General features: G+C 45.2%; 1 protein-coding gene across 4 annotated transcripts in view; it reads left to right on the top strand.

The window, feature by feature from the left end:
* Positions 1-1,967: 1,967 nt before the first annotated feature.
* Positions 1,968-16,750, top strand: part of LOC125727767 (armadillo repeat protein deleted in velo-cardio-facial syndrome homolog) — a 58,083-nt gene continuing 43,300 nt past the window's right edge. For 2 of the 4 annotated variants that reach the window (XM_049004679.1, XM_049004680.1), the window contains exon 1: positions 2,160-3,056. The gene's annotated coding sequence lies outside the window, so the exon portion shown is untranslated. Of the gene's footprint in view, positions 2,136-2,159; positions 3,057-16,750 lie in introns of those variants that run through there. The other 2 variants (XM_049004677.1, XM_049004678.1) reach the window with 2 other exon arrangements.

Consider the following 16,750-nt stretch of genomic DNA (forward strand, 5'->3'; position numbering starts at 1 on the left):
AACATGCCCTTTTTCAGGTAATCCATGCATATCAACACCAAGCACCAATATGTCCGTGCATTTCGACCAATCAGATGGTGGTGACACAACCAAATCACTCAGTTTGGTCATGCTTGGGGCCCTGCTACTAAGCAGGGTCATGCCAGAGCAGTTACGGTTCAAGCACGGCTCACATAATTTACAATGGAAAAGTGTCACTTTGTGGTATGGCTCAGATACGGCTCAATTCTTGGTGGCAGTGGAACTGCTCCATTAGTTGCCAGATGCATGGGCCTGGCGGACGGTAACTGAGGGGAAGTAGGGGAGGGGCCACCCACATACTATGGCCTTACGCTCAGCGGACTAGGTGCAGCGCAACTCAAGAGTTGTACTGATTTACAAAATTACTATAATATCTGCTGTAATGTATACTGTAATTATTCTGGGGGGCGGGGGAATGCCGTATAATGTTTAATTAAAATGTATAATGTTCAGACTTATGGAAATGGCTTGTTCGGGCATTTTGTCCATGTCAGTATTTGCCCCACGGTGGAAAAATATAAGAAATGTGCGAGGAAAGATGAAAAGAAGCCAAGGTTAATTGTCTTAGAAGCCACTGCTCTCCCCATTACTCACAGCCCCGTGTCCTTACCCTCATAGTCACACTCACACCCACACACTCGCTCACTCACACCCACACGGCACCAAGCGGACCCAATGCGGCAACAGTGTTCCACTGGAAGCCGTCCCTGGACACGGGATCCGAAGGGCCACTGTGAGCATCCAGTGCTGACCCCAACTGCGTTTTTTAAGCTTCGGCCTGAGTGACACCGGGAATTTGGGCCGGCCGTGCTACCGATCACCTGTGCGGGGCTGAGGAAGCCGTGGTGCGTTGCTATGGAAACATCAACAGCGAGCCCCTCCACTTAAAGCTTCACTCGGCGCAGTGGCTCTGCTGCAGCTGGGTTTGCAGTGCGGGTTTGCAGCGTGTGGCCCTGTGATACATTTAGCTGCACTCTTTGTATTTGGACGTCTTCTCACTGGGGTCGGGCACCATCTTTATTTACATCCACATCAATTCTTTAGGGTCACTCTCCTGGGCCTAGTGAGCCATTCACGAATGGCCCATTTATCCGGACATGTAGATGCATTTTATAGAGACATGCCTCTTCCTAATGTACCTGGAACTGATTCAAAGATGTAAAATGATCATTTTAGCAGTACTGCACTGGTCAGATCACTGGTAGGAATAGCCTTTCCTTTCATTCCTCACCAGATCTGCAAACATTTGTGATGTTTGCTCATAGAAAAATACACGAACACACACACACACACCAAATGTTAATGTTTCTTCTTAAACTTCTGGCATGTTAAAAAATGCTGCGAAAAATGTAACTGATCTCCTATGATATGTACGCGTAACTGTGAGATGCGTCTTCCCCCCTCACAGGTCCTGTCAAGATATTTCACTTTCTGGTAATGTGTGCTTCTCTGCTAAAGGCAGTCAACGGACACGTGTTACAGGCTGAAGAACCTTGCTGCAGGAATGAGATGACGCAGAGATGGCAGCAAGCCTCTCCGCTAGGCTGGCTGTGCCGGTCAGATGGACGACTCTGCTTCTGAGAACTTTACAGGTGAACAGAGGGAGGGACCCTATCTCTATTCTAGCTGTAAATCATACCATTATATTTCTGATCTGCTGTCTGCTCCGACAAATTATCTCCCATTGTTGCCTTCAGTGGAAAGTGAGATTTATTCTAAATTACTAGAACCGCAAGGATTTATCCATAGCCAGTATTTAATTTCCCCGGATCAAAAAGTTTATAATAATAATAATGTTATTATTAATAACTATAGTTGTTCTTCGCTATATCTCTCTATTGTATCTGATGTCTAGAAAGTACGTTCTTATGGAGATAAAACTAATTGTGTTAATTTAAAGGAAAATGTCCCCCTCTCTCCATAATGTTGGCGCACTGGTCATTTGGTATTGCGCAAACAAAATCTTTTCACTTTGCGACATGACGATTTCGTGAACTTTTTCTGCCACGTTATGTGTCTGTGTTATGCACTATGTGCATCTCGCGAGTTTATTACCTGTCATCTGCGATTAACAGAAGGACGAATCTTCTCGCCGCTGACTGAGGGCAGCAGACGTGGGTGATTTCTCGAATATAATAAACCACTTAGTATTTGTAAATTGAATTTAACAAAAAGTGCAATCGTGAATAATAGTATTGGACACTGATGTCTTAATCGAGGGTTGAAACTTGTTTCTTCTATGATTGAAAAGCGGCGCACCGTTTTAATACTGCGTGATCTTTACATTCAAACCATTGCAGTAGAGGCAGAGCCGTGAATGTTAGGCGTGACTGTCTAATCCAACTAAATAGAGGGAATAGAAATAGGCGACAAGCAGTACTTGGTTTAAAACGAAAGTAGCGATGTAACTGTAACCTCGAAGCCGTGTCTTTTAAGCTTAGCAATATATTATGTTACAGTTGCTTAACGTGTTTACTGAGCTGATTTCGCGTTTACTGCAGAAACGGGGAGCGTCGATAGTGTTATTCTACCGCCTCACGGAAGGTTTCGAGGAATGCACAGCTAAAACCGTTTCACCTGGACAATACTTGGACATCTTTCATTTAATTTTTCCTGTTAAGAACCAAAGTATAGATGCTGTACGAAAACACAGCTGTAGATTCCGCGTGTGTCGAAGCGATCAGCGTATGTACAATTAGGAGGAATCGAGATACCAATATACAAAAGACAATTTGTTCTCAAGATATTAACTAAACATATTTTCGCGTCACGAGTATCACCGGGTGCTACTTTGAGTGGATGTTTTTTTTAGCCAAATGCCCTATTGTTGACCAATTCAGTATAAACCGATTTTCTGTTCATTGGATTTGCTGTTGCAGCAAGTGACGTTACATCCAGCCTTTAAAACTACATCTTCACTGGAAGGGAGAGAAATAATACTACCGCTACTCCAGAGTATAAAATACAGAGGAAGGTCCACTACTGAGCTGTCAGCTGAACAGCTCCACGCGTGGCATTCAGAATAAGGGAGAAAGGTACGTTTTTAATGCGCATATGTATAGTGCTAAACAAACAATCGATATAAAGCAAATAACTGTTTGAGCGCAGAGCTTGCTGGAGTTCATGCTGGATTATTTTGCGCAGCGCTGTGATTTTTTTTTCTTATTACTGCTTGGTGCAAATGTGCGCTCTTCAGTTTATGTGTTCATTGAAATCCCCTTCATGATGCTGTGTATGTTCGTGCGGTAAACGTAGTGCGGTTCGAGCGGCAGCAATTTGCGCACGACAGGCTGCTGTGCAACATTGTAATGGAATAAAAACGCACCGAGTCGCAGCCGTTACGCGCGCGCTCGATCTGCGCCGATGCGCTCGCGCACCGCGCGCTCGCATCTTCTCTGCGAAGCCACGCGCCCCTTGAGTTTTTGTGTTGCGACTGTAACGTTACGCTTTATGAGCCCCCACCCCAGTTTATGAGGACGCTACAAGGAGCGCCAACATACTCATAACACAGTCATCGTTTAAAATATGTCTAGCAAATTTGAACTCATTTGTCAAGGCTGTGGCTCATATTGTATCCTAATTTTAATACTGTCACCGTGTCGGCCTGTGTGTAACACACTCATCCTGTTAACTGTTATCCAGAAGCCGAGTATAGAGACTGGTGGTAAGTAATGCAGGAGTTGTTATGAACAGGAGTTCGGATCCGTTACCAATTTATAGTGGCGGCCTTTACATACTATGATGTCTTTCGGTTTTGGCATTTTCACACGTAATAACTTAAACTTCATTTATGCCATGCTACAGTTTACATACTATGATGTCTTTCGGTTTTGGCATTTTCACACGTAATAACTTAAACTTCATTTATGCCATGCTACAGTTTACTTACTGCTTCGTCAGTGAATTACCATATCCTGTAACGTATAATAGAAATGTTTTGATGTCATTGATCCATTTTCAAAACCCCCACTCATTTGTAAACCCCCCACTCAGGCCCCCATGGGGCCTACGATTGAAGTACATTAATGTTCACCGTGTGTGTATCTTTCTAGTTTAAAGTTTAGAATGGATGACGGTGGTAGTTTTTGTGTGCGTTTTAACATACAAGTATGCCCTTGAATTTCTTTCCACAGCGAAATTAATACCTTTATTTAAAATTTAAATTGCCGGTGTCACCCGTATGTTTTCATGATGGTAATAAAACTATAGGGGGAGCAAGTTATGAGATACAGCTTCTGCTGTGGATGGCAACCCAGGCTGGCATCAGTACCGGTCCTAGATGGTGTGCCCCCCCTGGATGAGCATCGCCACTGTAAAGGCAAATTGGAATTGGCTGGCAAGATAGGACCTCCTCATTGGCTGGCATCCTAGGTGGCCTGTTCTATGTCACCTATAGGATTTACCGGCAGCTATCCTGTCCTGTGCATTAGTTATTTATCCTGAGCACCATCTTGCCATGACTTATGGTTAGGGGCCATGGGAACAACAGGTTGCAGAATGCAGCGCCGGATCCGAAAGGCTGGAGCAGGCAGCCTGAATGGGTTTTGCTGGGAAAGTAGTGTGAGGTCTGGGAGTGTGCAGCTGAATATTCCCCTCACGCCACCACTCTCACCAACCAAATCACCAGCTGAAGCTGCGCATTTCTGCCCATGCAACACTATTAACCAGAAAATCGCCTGCTTGAAAATCACCTTCATAAGCAGGTTGTTGTGTAATTGCCAGACATCAGTGCTGCGTAATACTGAACATTAAAATCTAAAATAAAGAAATCAAGATGAAGCATTTGTACATTCTGTAACAGGAAATATCCGCAATGAAACCATGTCATTATGCAGAATCTCTCCATGCGTTTAAGCCACTGAGCAACAGTAGCTCTATCTGCGGTGATGTTTTCTGCACAGCTAGTGCATTAAATGCAACACGTTGTGCGGAGCAGTTTTCCGGTGAGGGCCTTCAAATGGTCGACATTGACAATGCAGAGTTATGTCATTCTCTAGGTAATCTTTAGCCAACAGGAACCTCTGGGACTATTTCCATAATGTTCAAGTATTATTTACAGAAACTGTGGCACAAATGAGGCTTTTTGGATGCAGGAAACTTGAATGAGATGTAAAACTACTGAAATGTTTGATGACAGTAGAGTGCTGTGTACTTTATGTCCATCTTTTGCCATTGCTTTGTATGTTCTGCTTTCCATGAAAACTGATACATTCAATTCAAAAGTCATGTGACTCTGACCATATGGAACAAACTGACTTTACTGCTGAACATATATTTTTGTATTCCTAGAACACGGCACTTTGTTTTAAGAGTTGTGAGAGGGTTGTGTTCTCTGTGTTTCAGTCTCTGTTCTCGTGGGCCAGCAGTTCCTCTGAGCCCCCCACCCCCCTCACACTGGAGAGGGCCAGTTGTTGTCCTCTGTGTGTGGTGATGTGGGTGGGGGGGGTGTGTGTGTGTGGATGCATCTTCCGGGCAGCTGTAGCTGCAGGCCGCATGTGGCAGTGTCACTGGCAGGGGCAGCGGCCCAGGTGTAGTTACAAAACGTCCCTCAAACCCTGTACTCCTATTCAACTGTTTATTTCTATGAGGGATGGATTATTCAATCATTTAGGAGTCCTCTAGGTTTAAATGAGGCCCATCTGTTGTACAAGCATGCATTCCTTAGCATGTTCTTCCTTTTTCCAGACAGATTATCCTTGTGTGTGTGTCTGTGTGTGTGTGTGTGTGTGTGTGTGTGTAGAGTAGATATTATGGTTCCTACTTCCAAGTTGATTACTCTTAGTGTGCATTTGTGTTTATGTGATGCGGAGTTGAGCTTCAGTTTTCTGATTCTCTCTTTTTTTAAAAATTGATTCAATGTGTTTGTCTGTTTACTGCCAAAAACTCGTCAAATCACTGGACCTTATTTGCCAGAGTCAACATATTTTGAAGTGTGAAGCATACAGAAAGTTTGGCATGGATTTTGGACAATAACTGAGGAGTCTGAGTCATGTGCTGCTTGGACTTTGGGAATTGGATGTTTTCGTCGTGAAGAAGGGAAATCGCATCCTTTCTACGATTCACTGTCTGTTCGTTCAAGCAAGCAGGACCCCTTCCTGGCAGAAATACAATTTCCATTTTCAGAAATCTTAATCATTGGAACAGTACTGGCTTTAAACATGTGTGATTGCCAGAAAGAAAATGTAATTACTGATGAAGAGACCCCGAATGCTTTCCTGGTGACATGCGACCATGTGTCACCGGTGTGCTGAAGTTTTCCAGCAGGTTAAAATGATCTACTGGGACCTAGTTCTCCCAGACTTGTCACTAACTTTACCCTCTTCACTGGGAGATTAGTGGACAGTAGACGCTTGCTATTGGAGTAGAAGAGGAATGAATTTAGACGCAGAGTTTGCACTGGAACAGGACTGATTTTGCGCGTTGCTGCTGAGGTGACTGTAGACGTGAGCACGGTGTTTCTGTGTGTCTCCTCCATCCCTTCCTTGGCCCCAGTGGTGTGTTTATGATACATTACTGCCAAGCTCAATTGTGTTTCATTTCCATTAGCTCCAGCTCCAGGGCTGTGATATATGGCACTCTGCATTGCTGCACCTCACAATGGATTAATGTGAGGCCTCTACAGCGTGGAGTCTTTGCTGCTTTTCAGCTGTGAGTAGAACCCTTCAGGCCACAGAGATGCTTGTGCTCCGGTCTTTTGGCTGATAAATGTCCTCCATCTTGTTTTATGCTTTAAGATCCTATTTTGCTTCTCGAGCCAGGCTTTGAGATTTGTGGAATTGCTTGGAGTAGAGCTTTAGCGCACAGACTTCGCAGAGTGATTTCTTGATCTTTTGTCAGTGATATCTACATGTAGTTTTGCAAGTGGACACCTCGGCTTGCAATGTCGTGTTTTATGTGATTGTTTTTTTTTTTAATAAGGAATAAGAACATGGGAGGGCTGTTTTGGTTCGGAATGCAAATATACCAAAGGAATGCAGCAAACGTGGAACATTTGTGTGTTTCCCCCCGGTATTTCTTTTGTTTTTATTTACTTGAGAGAATATTTATTTTGATTTCCTTTTAAGTGAATTTTAGTTCTTTTACAATTTTAGTAGGTTGCAGCAATATTGACAGACACTTTTTATTTAAGACAGTCATGCAGTACACCGCTAGTGACTGCTGTGAAAATATCAAGCAAATGACTTCCTAATGAATAGAATGCTGTGTTTTATTGTTATTTTTAGGGTATAACAAGTGTTACAAAGTGTTTTGTCTATAATAAATGAGCTGAGTAGAACCGTTTCAGTGGGCTGTCAGATACGACACAGAACGCAAACTGTATGAAAACACAACATAGAATATGCCTTATAAGCAGTGCATTTTGATGCAGATGCTTATTTTCAGGTGTTTTTACACACATTATTACTCACAAGCACTTGCCTACAGAATGATATCACTATTAGTGCTATCAAGCTCGGCGTCTTGTGATTCTGACGGTGTGTGTATGATATCTGTGCACCAAAGGGTTCGTGAGTCATTGTCTTTAAACTCAATCAATACATTGTGCGGTGAGCAGGTCCCAAAGGTTAAATTGTCAATGAAATGGTGTTAGCTAGCTTACATTTTGCAAATCTGCAAAAAATTTACAGGCTAATGGGGTCGAGCAATAAACTGATAGCAATAATTATCGTGGTAAAATTTTCCTCAATATCAGTATGACAAATGCTCCATAGACATTTATATGACTTAAAATTAAACATGTCGGCGGTGATGTCACGCCTGGACGGACGGGTGAGCTGAGTAGGCGTGGTGGGTATGGCTCAAAGAGCAGAGAAAGCAAGTTGCAGGCAAGATGAGGAACGAACTGGGTTTTAATGCAGGGATCGGGACAGGAAACAGGGTACAACGACAGGTCTCACCAACACTGACGGGTCTTACGCAACACATCCAATGACAGACAACGGGTTAGTACAAATCAGGAACTTAAATACATGGAACAAGGCAGCAGGAAACAAGACACGACTGGGCACGATCAGGTAATCACACGTGGGTAATTAGGGGGGCGTGGCACACACGAGGAGCGGACGGGCCGGGCGTCACAGGTGACACACTTTGCATCGAAAAATTATGTCACTTTCTCTGCAATTACTTGTTAGGACTTGCAATGGAGCAGAACCGCAAATAGCCTTGAAGTCACAAACGGGCGATTTATCGGACAAATAAGAGAATGCAATAGGGCAGGCAGACGACAGACAAAACTGTCAAAACAACTGGGCAACTCACCAGGAAAGCAGGTAAGTCCAAAGCAATCCATTCAATAAGGGTAATTCAGCAAGATCCAAAATGAAAGCCCACAAATGCAGTCCATGAGAAATCTACACAGTAATAATCCACAGAGAATTTAGAAATGATAGGAATAATGCCAATCGTGGCATTTTCTCAGCTGACTGAAATAATTCATCTTCTGTCCCAGACTTGTGAAATGCTGTTTGGTAGTGATGACCACAGTGAGCTTCATGAACTATTTGCGGTAAGTTTTGAGTCAACATGGTGCTTTTGGTTTCCTTTTGGGCATCATCAGGATTTGACAAGTGTTAGTCACACTCTGATTATAATTCATAGTTTATGACTACAATTACCCATCTGGTTTCTTCAGCTATAACTCAGGACTAAAAATCAACATTTAAACTGGAGAAAAATTATGATTTGACAGTTATTGTGATAATTATCTATATCAATGGACATAAAAACTTGCACGACATTTTGGCCATATCACCCAGCTCTACCAGCTAGCTAGTTACTTTATGAACACTGAATTAGCATTAAATCAGGTTGTATTAACCAAGACTGTGCTGCAACATATCTTTTTCAATTGCATTTAAGGCTGACTTGTAGTTTTGCAAATGTCCAGTTTATTCCCATTAGTTCCCATATATTCCAACTAATCTCTATATATTCCTGCTAATTCCCATATATTATCATAAATTCCAATGGAAAATACCCAGAATTTTGCAACCCTAGTCTGAATTCGTTGGAATTTGGAGGGCTTTTTGACCCCGCGTGAAACTTGCTCATTTACAGAACTCCACCAATTCTCCCCTTTAATCCTCGCGTAACACTGGTTGCGGTTCAGTCCATGTTCTCCTACCTGGTCGTCAGATTTCTCTGTACCGCGCCCTGCTGGGCGTCAGTGTTAATCCTTCATTCCTCTGCAGTCGGCTGGGACAAACTATTTGTCGCCAACGGATGAAATGCGGGATGTGTCTCTGTGGTTGGAACAGCTTGAGGGGGAGGTGTGAAAAACCGTACGCTCATCCCAGCTTCCTGCTGTGGTGGTGGGGGGGGGGGGGATGTGACAGGTCACTGTGCTTTAGATCACTGTATTGCAATTGTGGGGGCGCTCCCAGCTGGGTTATCTCTCAGCTTTGAGACTGCCGGCGCCTGGGGCTCTGTTTCAGAGCGAGCTTCCGTCAAGACACGCAGCCCGGATTCCTGCTGCTCAGATCCGGCACCGTCCCCAGGTTTGGCAGGCGGGGCGAGCATCCCCTTCAGCACTGAACGTGATGTTCAGCTGAACTCAGACTGTCGTGGGGAAGCTCTCGCTTGTCTGTCCTTTGGATGGCCCTCCTGCTGGCTTAGTGGCCTGGGTGCTGGAAGGATGCTGAACGTAACAGGCCAGAGCTGACTGATGGTGTTTGATTGATGCCTGTTTAATCACAGTGCTGGAACGGCCCCCTGTAATTGCATTTCATTCCCGATGCGTCCTGTGTCTGTGGGCCGCTACCGTTGCGAGGGGGAGATTTGTTTCCCTGCGTGTTTTTTTATTGTAATGAAACGTCGTGTGGTGAATATGGCCACTTTAACAATGCCTGTGATGAAAACCCTGAGCATTTGTGAGTGACTCTCCAGAATCACGTTAACAGTTAAAAGTAAGTAAAGTGCAGGATGGGGGGGTGACTGTGTAGGGAAGTAGGTCCATCAGCTTGTACCTATTTGTATTTATGAGCATTCATACGCAGTGTACCATAGCGGCGAAGTTTGTTGCATAACACATTGCGGCATGCAAACTTCAGGCTGAATCTGCTGTACATCATGCACACATTTGTTGCTTCCTCTCTCATAGTTCTGATTTAAATTGTCAGAATTGCATCTGCGTCCTGAATTTGGACTTGAGCAGAGAGGGGGACGCGCACGTGGCCACACTGATATCTCTGCGGGTTTTGAATTCCGGTGCTGTGGCCCTTTGGCATGTCCGCCGTGTGGTGCGTGTGCATTAACTCTCCCATGTTCTGTGGCTTGTTTCCTACTCATGTTTTGTGGCTTCTATAAAGACCGCGCGTGTTCTTTCATCTTCACTGTTTCGTATGCAGGAAGTGGTTTGTCAAGTAATTACACTTTTGCGACACGCAGCACAACCCCAATTACCTCACTCTGTGTGACGGGGCGGTGCAGCCGGCAGCGGCGAAGCACGGAGGGCGGTCTTCTGAGCAGCTTTGGCCAGAGTAAAAGAGCGTCGGAGTTTCTTCTATGACCCAGAGACCTGGATCTGTCTCCTGCCACCCACGTCTGAGTCGTCTCACCACCAATGAGGCGCACGGTCGCACAGAGTCACCCACGTGGAGATTTCGCCTCGGACTGCTCACCAAGCCCCATTTGCATGCGCTGCCCAGTACAACGTGAAAGCGAGGCCTTCCGATGGAGGAAAGTGACTGCTGCTCTGAGCTTCTTCAGAGAGGAGAGCCAGCATGTAGCGATTGAAATGAGATCGGAATGCAGAGGGAGTCGCTGATTTCATGGCCTGTTGTCTCTCCGAAGTTTCTACCGTAAGGCAAGGGAATTCACCGTTTCTGCAGGACCAGAACCCCTATCTACTGGGCCTGTAAAACCAAGACCCAACGGTATTCTCCTGTAGGTCAAATTCCAGCTATTTTGGGTGACCGGAACCAGAATCATGTCTATGTTTGATGTGTGGTGGGTTTCTAAGTGTGTGCAGATACAGAACAGAAGTGTAGGATCACATGAGTTTTGTGGCAGTAATACAGAACAAATGGTTGCAGAGGGGAAATCTACCAAAGTCAATTGTTTGCTGCAGAATCCACCACAAAATGCTTAGTTCTTAAGAGCTTCCATGCCTCACATCCTGGTGTTTTGATCACGGCAGGGAGCTGGCAGTTACACATAATTCCCGGTGAGCGTGTTGGCATCGTCCAAACAGTCCTTCTGGCATTCTGTGACACAAAGAATTAACAAGCAGCCGTGGATTAGAAACCAGCGTTGGGGGACCCTGTTCCTTTAATGTGAATATCACACGAATTGCAAGAATTAAACACATCACTTAACAGCCAGAAAGTCGCTAATGCTAGTGACTAGTGTCTGTTTTTTTCCCAAAGTACTTTGCAGTAGTATTTCCAAAGTAGAAGATGGAAAATACCAAATTGCCAGAAAGCTCTCATGTTAAAGGCTATCGAGTGATGCTCAAGATAGTCTCTAATGAAGGAGAGAGATACTGGCAGCTCGTCCGCTCCTCGTGTGTGCCACGCCCCCTGATTATCCACATGTGCTTCCCCGATCTTGCCCAGCTGTGTCTGATTATTTTCGCCCAGTCTCGTCTATTTCAATCCACGTCTTGCCCTGGTTTTGGTCCGTCATTGATGTTAGTCGATGTCAGTACTAGTCTTTTGTTCTGTTCTATCCCGCTCCGTAATAAATCGCCAGTTTTCCCCAATTTTCGCCTCCTTGCCTGCTTCCTGCCCGCTTGCCTGCCCGTCCGCTTACCCGCTCACCGCGAATCCTGGCACAGTTATTAGGGGCACAGATAGTTTTGACTTTGCAAGCAGCGCCAGTGCATTGTGAAAAAACGTATCTCAGATTTTTTTTTCTTTTTAAAAAACAAAGGGACAGTGTTGTTTTCAGGGAGAATGCACTATATTGTCCATTGATCAGATTAACAAAACAAGCTTGATTTCACTTTGAGTGGTATTTCATGTTATCTCCTATGATAAGGACCTCAGGTTTCTAGAAAAATGTGATGTTATCACAGATCTTTAGCTGCTTGGTTTTGTATTTTCATTTCGATCAGTTGTTCCCAGATAAAAGTAGCAGATGTAAAATATGTTTGCCTATCAGATGGGTCGGTTAAATTTTGTGTCTGTATGGTTTTTATTCACACTTTCAAGCTTAGTGTTCTTGGGATCATACAGACATTACTAGGTCACCATGGTGCATAGATCTTTTACTGTAGGCGTTTCCATAGTGACTGAATTTTATTGAAATATTGAGACACACACACACACATTGGCTTCAGTCTCCTACAGAGTGTAGTGTGGCGATGTTGAGAACATATCAGCACTGGAGGTATGAGCACAGCATCCTTGTTCCTTTCCACCTGACTAACTTGGGTAATACTGACGGTATTTAAAAGCAAGGCGGACAGGAACGCATAGGTGCTGACCTCGGAACAGGGAGGTGTGCATTCTGCGTTCCCCGGGGAGTCTGCACATGGTCACGACACATCGAGAACTTTAATGGCACAGTCGTGAGACAGGAGATTGCCTGAGGGAGGCCTCTGCTTTGTTTTCCTCTCTTTCCATTTATAACTAATAGAATTCAAGAGTACTAATTTAAAGTACTTTGTGTGTTAAAAGCAACTTACAAATGAAGTTTCACTTTTTTGTGGTATAATACAATATTTCCACTCTCAGACGGTCACTAACACCCTGTTTTATCCTAGGTGTGACTTGGTGTATGATTGCATTCTCTGGTCGGCCCTTTCTGATTTTTGAGGCATGATGGTTGTGTTAACTCCCCTCCCCCTTCAGAAGGTAGTACTTAGGTGCCTTTTGTCCTTCACTCTTTTGGTGCCTGTTTTTTGTGTAAAGTGTCTATAGAAAAGGTAGGGTGTCTCTATATTTAGGTAGATCATGTGGGCTTCTGCTACTTTGGCAATAACCCCATCTGTCGCTGGTCATTTGTCTCATGTTGTGCATGTCTAACAGCCGTAATTAAAACTCAAACTCAGCTTTAACTACATATCGTACGTGTTTCAACCCTGAACTGGACCATAGCACTTGGTAGTAAAACCTGGCTAAGACTGGTAAGTTATAATGTGGGGAGCTTCTCAGTAATCCCACTAGTGAGAGAGCTCCTTTTCTTATCGCAAATGTTTACAGAGGCACTGCCGGTGCTCTGTCCGCAGGTTTTCCATCAGTCCGTGGAACCGTAATGCCGGCCATTTCCATCAGCTGGCCAAGGTCCACTTTTGCTAAATGCGCATTATCTTGGAGCACTGCAGATGGCTCACATAAAGCAAGCCACTGTAAGAGACTGGCATCTGAAGACCACACTGCTGCATTCCCGTGTCGTCATGTGGACATGTCACGCTCACAGCTGATCGGCGGCTCTGCTAATTGGACCCTTTCTCAATACAGGGAGCTGGTCTGTGCACATCCATGTGCTTGCGGATAGGCATAAAATATTTACAAACACTGTAATCCGAATGAAATTTTATTGCCCCTTTAGACAACAGTTAGCAGCTAGGTCCATGTGAAAACAAGTTGTTAGAAAGACGGCAGGTAAGGAGTTTACGAACACGAGACATGGTGTCTCCGAGTCCTGGGTAGGGTCCGGCATGGTCTCTGCACACTGCACTCTCCCATGGAAGTGACGGCTGATGCAGTGACCGTTTTTTTTTGCCGTGCTGCCACTCAGATACAGTCAAACGCAAGATGACCCTGGAGGGCGGCTACTTTTTTTCGAACACCTGTGTGATTAGCCACCATGGGCTGGGATTCGACACATGCGCTTCCTCAGCCGTGCATGGCTGCCATCCCATCGGCGCCTCGTCAGTGACACGGCGGGGGCTGCTCGATGTGAGCGGATGCAGAATGTGACCTGTAACATTGGAAGGCATCGTTATGAAACCATTGCATGTTTTTATGGCTGTTCTGTGTTCCCGCTGCATGCACGCCTGAAATGTTGCATCAGCATTGTTCCTCATGTTAACCGTTGATTATCGGCAGCCTATTTCTTACTGACTTGCCTTATCATGGGCTGTGATTACTGGCGTCTTCCCTCTCACACCTGTAATATGTGCCAAAGGACTACAGACTCACATTTGTGTTAAAATCACTGGTCACCCCAGCCGTTTGCTTCTCCAGTCTCATGCCTGCTGTCTCCGCCCATGCATTAGCATTTTCTCCACGAGATACTCCTGCCCATGTAACTTTAACTCCACACCCCTTGTGATGGAGGAATGTGCCCACTGCTTGGAGCTGCTTATGTGAGGATACCCAGCGTGTAGCGATCGTGGTTGCATAGGGACGCTGAGGGAGTCGTTGACTGGTGGGCTGTTTTTGGGTCCCCTCCTCACAGGTGGAGACTGTGTGTGTTACTTGGAGCAGATCAACCCACTAAAATAAATATTTTAGAACAATCATTAAATGGTCATTTTCAACATTTCCAACTCTATTTGATTGCTGAGCTTAATGGGATTGAATCAGTCCCCAGTCATAACGAGTCACAGCTGATTGAACCGTTTCCTGTTCCTGCTGGAAGTGGTGCCTTTTTTCCAGGCCTCCACAACAAAGGCCGGCCATCTGACAGGAAGCCACAGGTGGAGCCTCTTAAGTGCTTGGGATTAGATATCTCTACACTGCTTTCAAACTGGGGGCTGCACGTTTATGAGGTTTTCATGTTAGGGGTTGGGGGGACTGCGACCACAACTTGAAATAGAAAGAGCTTTAGGAAGGAGATCTCATGTGAACTTGGCCAAGCTCGGAGATGAATGATTAAACTGCGTGGTCTCCTGGCCAGAGATTTCATTATACCCGAAACAACCCCACACTATAAGGTGACAGAATGTAGAGTTCATTCATTTTTAAATGTCAAGGAATTAATGTGACTTTATTTAATGTTGTAATGGAAAGCCATCCTTTCACCAGACTGTGCGTAGGGGTTACGTCATCTGCAGATTCATTTGTGCAGCTGCTGTGTTTCCCTAGCGACATGATTTGCTGTGCGGCCATGAATGAGTCCTCTCCTTGCACTGGAGTGGTTTAGCCTGTTGAAGGGGCGTGTTCTGACCCAGGGAGGTCCACTTTTGCTAATCGCACAGCAAGGCCCTGTTGAGAATCTAGAGAATTTAGGTCATCTGTTGTGGACAGGTTAGCGCCGGCCGTTGTGCATCCTCCACCCCCCACCCTGCCTGGACATCTGGTGCTCTTCATGCTGTTGAGTTCCTCGCCATGTCATACCAGCAAAATTGTCCCTTTAGACAGTAATTACTAAACAGGCCATTCAGGGTATCATTTGACTGTTTTGGACAGAAAAGGTTATTATCTTTAGCTCATTTCTTAGTGCAGCTGGGTATTTCACTCGGTGGTACTTCAGCAGGGCTTCTCCTTGGACTTTCTGCCAACCTTTATGTCATGGATCTTAACCAACGCTTAGCCCGCTGTGATGAAGGCGTTCTGTTGCACGAATTTTACTGTAATCAGTGGTTTGGGAAAACAGCATGGGGTCGCCTGACATGAGACTGGAACAGGCCCTACAGGAGAGGACACATTCAACACATCGTTTATCAAACTCCTCTTTGAAGGTGCTTGTTATTTTTCAGGATCATGATTGAAGTTAGAGGGAAAATTCTGAACAGACTCATCAGCCAGTCTGTAGCACAGACGAGTCAGTACTGCATTGTATAATCCCGCCTTGGAAAAGGTCAGGATATGTTTTCCTAAATGTTTTATTTGGTTCCTTTCAGGCCTGCCTTGCTGCACATGTGACGGACCACTGATGAGGTTGAGCGCCATCCTGATGTTGCGGCCATGAGTTTCTGGCCAATAACTCACAAAAATTGTGTCTAGTCCTTAGTTTTGTGTGGATGGCTCCACTCGGCCTGGTAAATTCACAATATTTGGATGAATTGTGACCTTGAAGTCACCTTTATCCCCTCATTTCTGCAGTAACCAAGTCACGGCATCATGTACAATTTTATTTTGGACCATAACAACCTCTCCTGTCTTGGAGCGGCTCACGCTGTGACCTTCCTCATGACCTGTTTGTGTAGCACTTACTTTACTGTGATGCCTCTTATTAAGCAAATGTGCTGTGTTTAAGTGGAGCTTTCGAAACTTCCCAGAGACCTTTGGTGAATAGGAAGGGTCAGCTGCTCAGCCTGGAAATGCCCCCTAGTCTATGCGTGTGAACAGCGTGGCAGGCTGCTGGCGTTTGAGCGGGATCCTGAGAACTGGGAGGTTTCTGGGTAAAACACGTCTCTAGCGGAGGCCCAGAATGTGAGTGACTCCCACATCGGTGTGACCCGAAGACAGGTCAGTGGAGCTGATGTGAGTCACATGACTTGATATGCAGTGGGCTCTCCAAATAGTAATGAGGACTTCAGCCTGCAGCCTCAGTGTCTGCTGTCTTTTTTGACCTTCACAAAGTGCCCCCCTCCACCTCCTCACCCATGAGGCTGTCACTGTAATCCACACCCCGTTTGTATTTGTGTGGCATCATTTCTTGTTTCTGAATGCCTGTTGGAGGGACATAATGTGTCCCACGCCCCAGTTCCCACCGTGTTTGCAGATTCTGTCATCTCGGCGTAATGAAACGGAAAATAAATGCATTCGCCACGTTGCATGAAGTGCTTCCAAACTGCTGCTGCTGCTAGACCGCGTGTGTCTGTCAAGCCCATTATCGCTCTTCTGGGGAGCTCATGTGTGTTCCATGCTGACGGGAGTCACTAGATAGGGGG

This window comes from Brienomyrus brachyistius, unplaced genomic scaffold, assembly GCF_023856365.1.
Source record: "Brienomyrus brachyistius isolate T26 unplaced genomic scaffold, BBRACH_0.4 scaffold117, whole genome shotgun sequence".
NCBI classification, from domain to species: Eukaryota; Metazoa; Chordata; class Actinopteri; order Osteoglossiformes; family Mormyridae; genus Brienomyrus; species Brienomyrus brachyistius.